The 5,661-nt window shown below is 42.6% G+C and overlaps 1 pseudogene; it reads left to right on the top strand.

Moving 5' to 3' along the window:
- Positions 1 to 3,492: 3,492 nt before the first annotated feature.
- On the top strand, positions 3,493 to 4,107 carry LOC122150163 (annotated as a pseudogene).
- The last annotated feature ends 1,554 nt before the right edge of the window (positions 4,108 to 5,661 follow it).

Below are 5,661 nucleotides of genomic sequence, written 5' to 3'. Positions count from 1 at the left end.
TAAACGCTGGGCTACTTACCAGAAGAAGGTCAGCACAGTGAACCCACCAGTCACATGGCAAGAGAAAGACCTGTTCCCATAAAGATTTTGTTGTTGTTGTTTGGTGCCATTGAGTGGGTTCCGACTCATAGTGACCCTGTGTACAACAGAACAAAACAGTATCCATTCGTGCGCCAGCCTCACAATCCTTGCTATATCTGAGCCCATCATTGCAGTCACCATGTCAACCGGTCTCATTGAGGGCCCTCCCCTTTTTTTGCTGACCCTCCACTTCACCAAGCATGATATCCTTTTCCAGGGAATGGTCCCTTCTGATGACATGACCAAAGTAGGTGAGATGAAGTCTGGCCATTCTCACTTCCAAGAAGCATTCCGGCCAAGAAAAACCCTGTGGGGCAGTTCTATTCTGTCACGGGATTGCTATGAGTTGACACTGACTCGAGGGCACATGACAACAGTATTCCATTGATTGATACACCATAATTTGTCTATACATTCACATGTTAAAGGACGTTTGCTTTTTTTTCCAGTTTTGGTGATAGAGCTGCTATCAACATTTGTGTATAGAATTTTGCATATGCATAAGTTTCATTTCTCTAGAAGTTGGGTTACTTCATCTATGATAAGTATATTTTAATTTTATATTTTACATTCTTTACATAATTTATCAAAGTTCTAGTTGCTCCACATCCTCATTAGAATGTGATACTGTTCCCCGCCTCCAAGCCATTCTGATGGTTGTATAGTGATAGTTCCCCATGGTTTTAATTTGCATTTTCCTAGTAGCTAATCTCTTTGCATCCTAATTTGTCCAGGTCTTCTCCTCTTTTTATTATTAGGTTGGTTGTTTTTTTATTGTTGAGGTTTAAGAGGTTTTTATGTATTCTGGATACAAGTCCTTTGTCAGATGTGTGATTTGCAAATTCTTTTTTCCCTCAATCCGGTCTTTTCTTTCTCTTAACAGTGTCTTTGGTAGAGCAGAAGATTGTAATTTTGATTAAGTTCCATTTATCAATTTTATTCTTTCATAAACCATGCCTTTTATGGCAGATTTAAGAACTCTTTGCCGAATTCCAGATCACAAAGATTTTTTTTTCTGATATGTTTTCTTTGAAAAGTTTTATAGTTCCCCATTTTTGTATCTATGATCACTTTTAAGGCTCCTCCACCCCAAAGGGATGTGAAATTTAGAGTTTCTGTTAATTTTTTAGCATAGGGATAGCCAGTAGTTCCAACTGCTTTTCTTTAGAGACAGTTTTTTCACCATTAAATTACCTTTGCTCTTTATTCAAAAATCAATTAGCAGATGCTTGAATAATTTCTTTTAGAAAGATCAGAACAAGTCCAGTCAGTATGAGGCAGAGGTTAAAGAAGTCCCAAATGTCCACCTTTTCCAAACTGCCCCACCACTCCATCATCTCTGACATCAACTCCTCCTCCTCCCCTCAATAATCTTCCTCCTGTCTTAGGGTTCTGTAGTTCACTGTAATGTCTTATAGAACTCACAAACTCCCAAGGAAATGGTTCATGTGGTGGCGGTGGATAGTGGGAGGATGGTAGGCTGGCAAGTCCCAGGTCTGTGGGTAGGTCTGGAAGATTTCTCTCAGCTCATGTGATTGCGGGGGTTGGTGAGCCAAAATTGGCAGGTCAGGTGACAGCTGCTGTCTCAAGTCCAGGGGTAAGATGATGAGATGATGGCGAACCAAACACAGAACTAGAGCAAGAGAACAAACCTTTCCAGAGCATGCACATATATACCCTCGAAGAAGCTAAGGGTGGTGACTTGATTCACACCCTCCAGCAAGGCGGGATTCAAGATGCATCCCATCCTAAACAGGAATAGAGAATAGGATTTACAATATAAATGGAGGACGCTGGTTAGAAGGGCCATATTAAACAATTCACTGCACTGCAGCGGAGGACCCAGGGGCAGAGGAGACTGGAAAGTGGGAAGCATCCACACAGCCTGTTTAAGTAGCTTCTCTTCTGTCCCTAGCCCTGGCCAGGTTTGACCTTAGCCCTGTGTTAGCCTCAGCCCGGCATGTTTTGACCCAGTCCCACCATGCAGTTTCACTGGGCAGATCGGCAGCCTTTGGAGCAAAGCAAGCCCATGAGTGCCTTTATGTGGGTTTTTGGAGAGTTTTTCTCCTAAGCCCTGAGGAGTTACCTTTGTCCTAGTTCTTTGGAGAAGCAACTGGGCAGGGGAGTGGGTCCCCAGGTTGTTTTCTGTCCCAGAGGGTTTGTTCCTTTTGTCCAGGTTGATTGGCATTTCCTGAGTAACTTGATAGTTTGATACTTTTGGTTTAGCCCTATGTTGTAGTCTGCCCTGGTTATTGAAGGGATTAGTCAGTTTGCTATGCAAATTGAGTGAATGACTATGCAAATTGAGTGAATTGCAATCCACTGAGTGGATTGGTCAGTTTGTCGTCCTGCTGGGAGGGCCATGCCTTGAAAATGACAAGCAGTTTGCTTCTATAAGGAATCACCCTCACAACCAGAGGTGAGAAACCCCTCATGATGAGGACCCTGGAAGGGACCCTGTGGCTGAGCCGGCAGCACAGGCCCAGAAGGGGCCCTGCAGCAGAATCAGTGATGGACAGATCTTGAGGAGGCTCTGCACAGAAAGCTGCTGCTGGGGAAAAAAGAAAAAGAAAAAAAAAAAAAAAAACCCACTGCCATCGAGGCGGGTCTGACTCATAGCGACCCCTCCTTGGGTTTCCTAGGCGATATTACTACAGAAGTAGATTGCCCAACCTTCCTTCCAGAGAGTGGCTGGTGGGTTTGAACTGCCAGCCTTCTGGTTAGCAGTCAGATGTCTTAGGCACTGCACCACTAGAGCTCCCAAGAAAACTGAGCAGGCTGCTGCACTGGCTGTGAGATTGGCCAGGTAGCAGCAGAGAGGCTGAAGGTAGTGTGGGACCAAGCTGGCCTGCCTTTGTCAGTGGCAGATGCCCTGGCTGTGCTGAGAGCTCTAACTCTAAGGCCAAGAGGGAGTCAGCCCTGGGGGCTGGAGAAGGCCTGTCCTGAAGGGATGTGCGTAGCCCAGAGGCGGCAGTATGGCTAAGAGAAGGGCTTGTGCTTGCTTGCACAACCAAGCAATTGCACAGCTCAGAGCACTGTCCTGCACTGAGGAAGGGAGGGATGTGTCCATTTGGGGGGCACCTTCTATGTTCTTCCTGATCCTGATCCCAAGTTGTTCCTGTTACTTCCCTAATAAACCATATAACTGTGAGTATGGTCTGTGAGTTCTGTGTGGTCATTGTAATGATTTATCGAACCCAGCAGAGAAGTAAAGAGTGCCATGGAGGCAACAACTGGTGTCAGAAATGGTGAAGAAGTTGGAGAATCGTGGTATGTCTCACCGCCACCTCAGGAACCAGCTTTGAGCTACTGCTGGGATCTCTGGAATTTAAACAAGCTCATATTAGATTACACTGGCAACCAGTGTTGACCATGTGGAGCTCCTGGTTCTTGAGGAAGAATGGAGGATTGATGCAGTTCACGAATTGATCCTAGCAGTTTATGAACCATAGGGCCCCAGCCAATGGCCACGAGAAACCATCTTGCTATGAGCATGCTGCTGTTACACACATGCATCCATCATTGTTCTGGCCACTGAGGACTGTGCCAGAACTGACTGATGACTGCTGGGTGATGCTAACAACATGGTATTGCACATTGTATCAAGTATGATAAAAGAGTCATTTAAGTACAGCATTATTTTCACATGTGTGATAGAATGGTTCCCTGTTTATTCTTTGCTGCTGCTTTTGCTGCACAGTGAAATCTCTGTGAACGTGGACCTCTGGCATTTTGTATGCATTGGTTTATCTGGTTCATGGAAGCTGAAGGAACCATTTATATATTTTGCTACCTTGAAAAGTATGAGATGGTTGATCTCTTTCTATCTCACAATGAAATTTTGTCCAGTCCTGGTAGTGACATAAAGAATAATACCACTGGACTTCACAGACTTGCCTGTCAGTGCTTAATGGGTGTCGAGTTCTTCAGGAATGATGGCATCATGCCTTTTGCCCATGCCATCTGGCACTGTTTGTGTCCACTGTAGCTACAGCACATTACTGCACCATTTGGAAATATCTTTAGCTCTGGTAGCATAGTGCCTAAGGCACTTGACTGCTAACCAGAAGGCTGGCAGTTCAAACCCACCAGCCCCTCCTCTGAAGGAAGGTTGGGCAATCTACTTCCGTAGTGATACTGCCTCGGAAACCCAAGGAGGGGCCGCTATGAATCGAGTCCTGCTTGATGGCAAACAACAAGTACAATATAGACCTTATGTGAGATTTAAAATTAATCTACTAGATCTCCAAACCATCATTATTTTAATGATAATGACAGGGAAAAATGAAAAAAGACAACTGCACTGATTTTCTTTATATCTTTTGGATGTAAGTACTGTGCAAGTATAAAAGTTGTGTTCTGGAATGTTCTCCCCTCACAACAATCAAGGAAATGAATCAATTATTTCTTCTATTCCACTATTATGAAGGAGTCTGGATAGACTTGATCAAGTGATATTTACAAACCAGAATTTGTATTTTTATTTTACAGATTTTATTACATGCATAATTTTCTGAAATTACTAAGGTTGTAAAAGTCAATGCATTAACAGAGATCCTTTTAAAGAAAAATGTGTTTATCACTTTCCTATTCATCTTGGAAACCCAATGGGGGTCGCTATGACTCAGAATCGACTTGATGGTAGCAGGTTTATTAGCTATATAAAGAATCATGGGTAGAACTTACATCACTTTTTACCTTGTTTCATCTTGACATAACATGGTTATTTTATAAATAGACACTTAGTTTTTGCAGATTAAAAAAAAATTGTTCTGTGGGAAGGCGAATCGGACTATACCTCAGATATATATAGGTTAAACAGAGGTTATTTCTTCATATGTATTTACATATGCTATAAATATGTCCATGAATATAGTGGAGCATACAGAGGATAAATAATTGGAAGACAGCTACCTGGTCAACTGACTGGAAGAGATCCCTATTTGCACCCATTCCAAAGAAAGGTGATCCCACAGAATTTGGAAATTATCGAACAATATCACTAATATTACATACAAGTAAAATCTTGCTGAAGATAATTCAAAAACGATTGCAGCAGTATATTGACAGGGAACTTCCAGAAATGCAAGTTGGATTCAGAAGAGGATGTGGAATAAGAGATATCTTTGCTGATATTAGATGGATCTTGTGAAAGCAGAGAATAACAGAAAGATACTGACCTGTGTTTTATTGACTATGCAGAAGCATTCAGTTGTGTGGATCATAACAAATTATGGGCAGCATTGAGAAGAACGGGAATTCCAGAATTGTGCTCATGAGGAACTTGTGCATAGACAAGGAGGCTGTCATTTGAACAGAACAGGGGGATACTATGTGGTTTAAAATCAGAAAGGGGGTGCATCAGGGTTGTTTCCTTTCATCATACTTATTCACTCTATATACTGAGCAAATTATCCAAGAAGCAGGACTATATGAAGAAGAACATGGCATCAGGATTGGAGGAAGACTCACTAACAACCTGCAATATGCAGACGACACAGTCTTGCTTGCTGAAAGTGAAGATGACTTGAGGTACTTACTGATGAAGATTAAAGACTACAGTCTTCAGTATGGGTTACA

The sequence above is a fragment of the Orycteropus afer genome, unplaced genomic scaffold, assembly GCF_000298275.1.
Source record: "Orycteropus afer afer isolate SDZICR_OR568_19922 unplaced genomic scaffold, OryAfe1.0 scaffold00099, whole genome shotgun sequence".
Taxonomy (NCBI): Eukaryota; Metazoa; Chordata; class Mammalia; order Tubulidentata; family Orycteropodidae; genus Orycteropus; species Orycteropus afer.
This window is presented reverse-complemented; position numbering and strand designations above follow the sequence as displayed.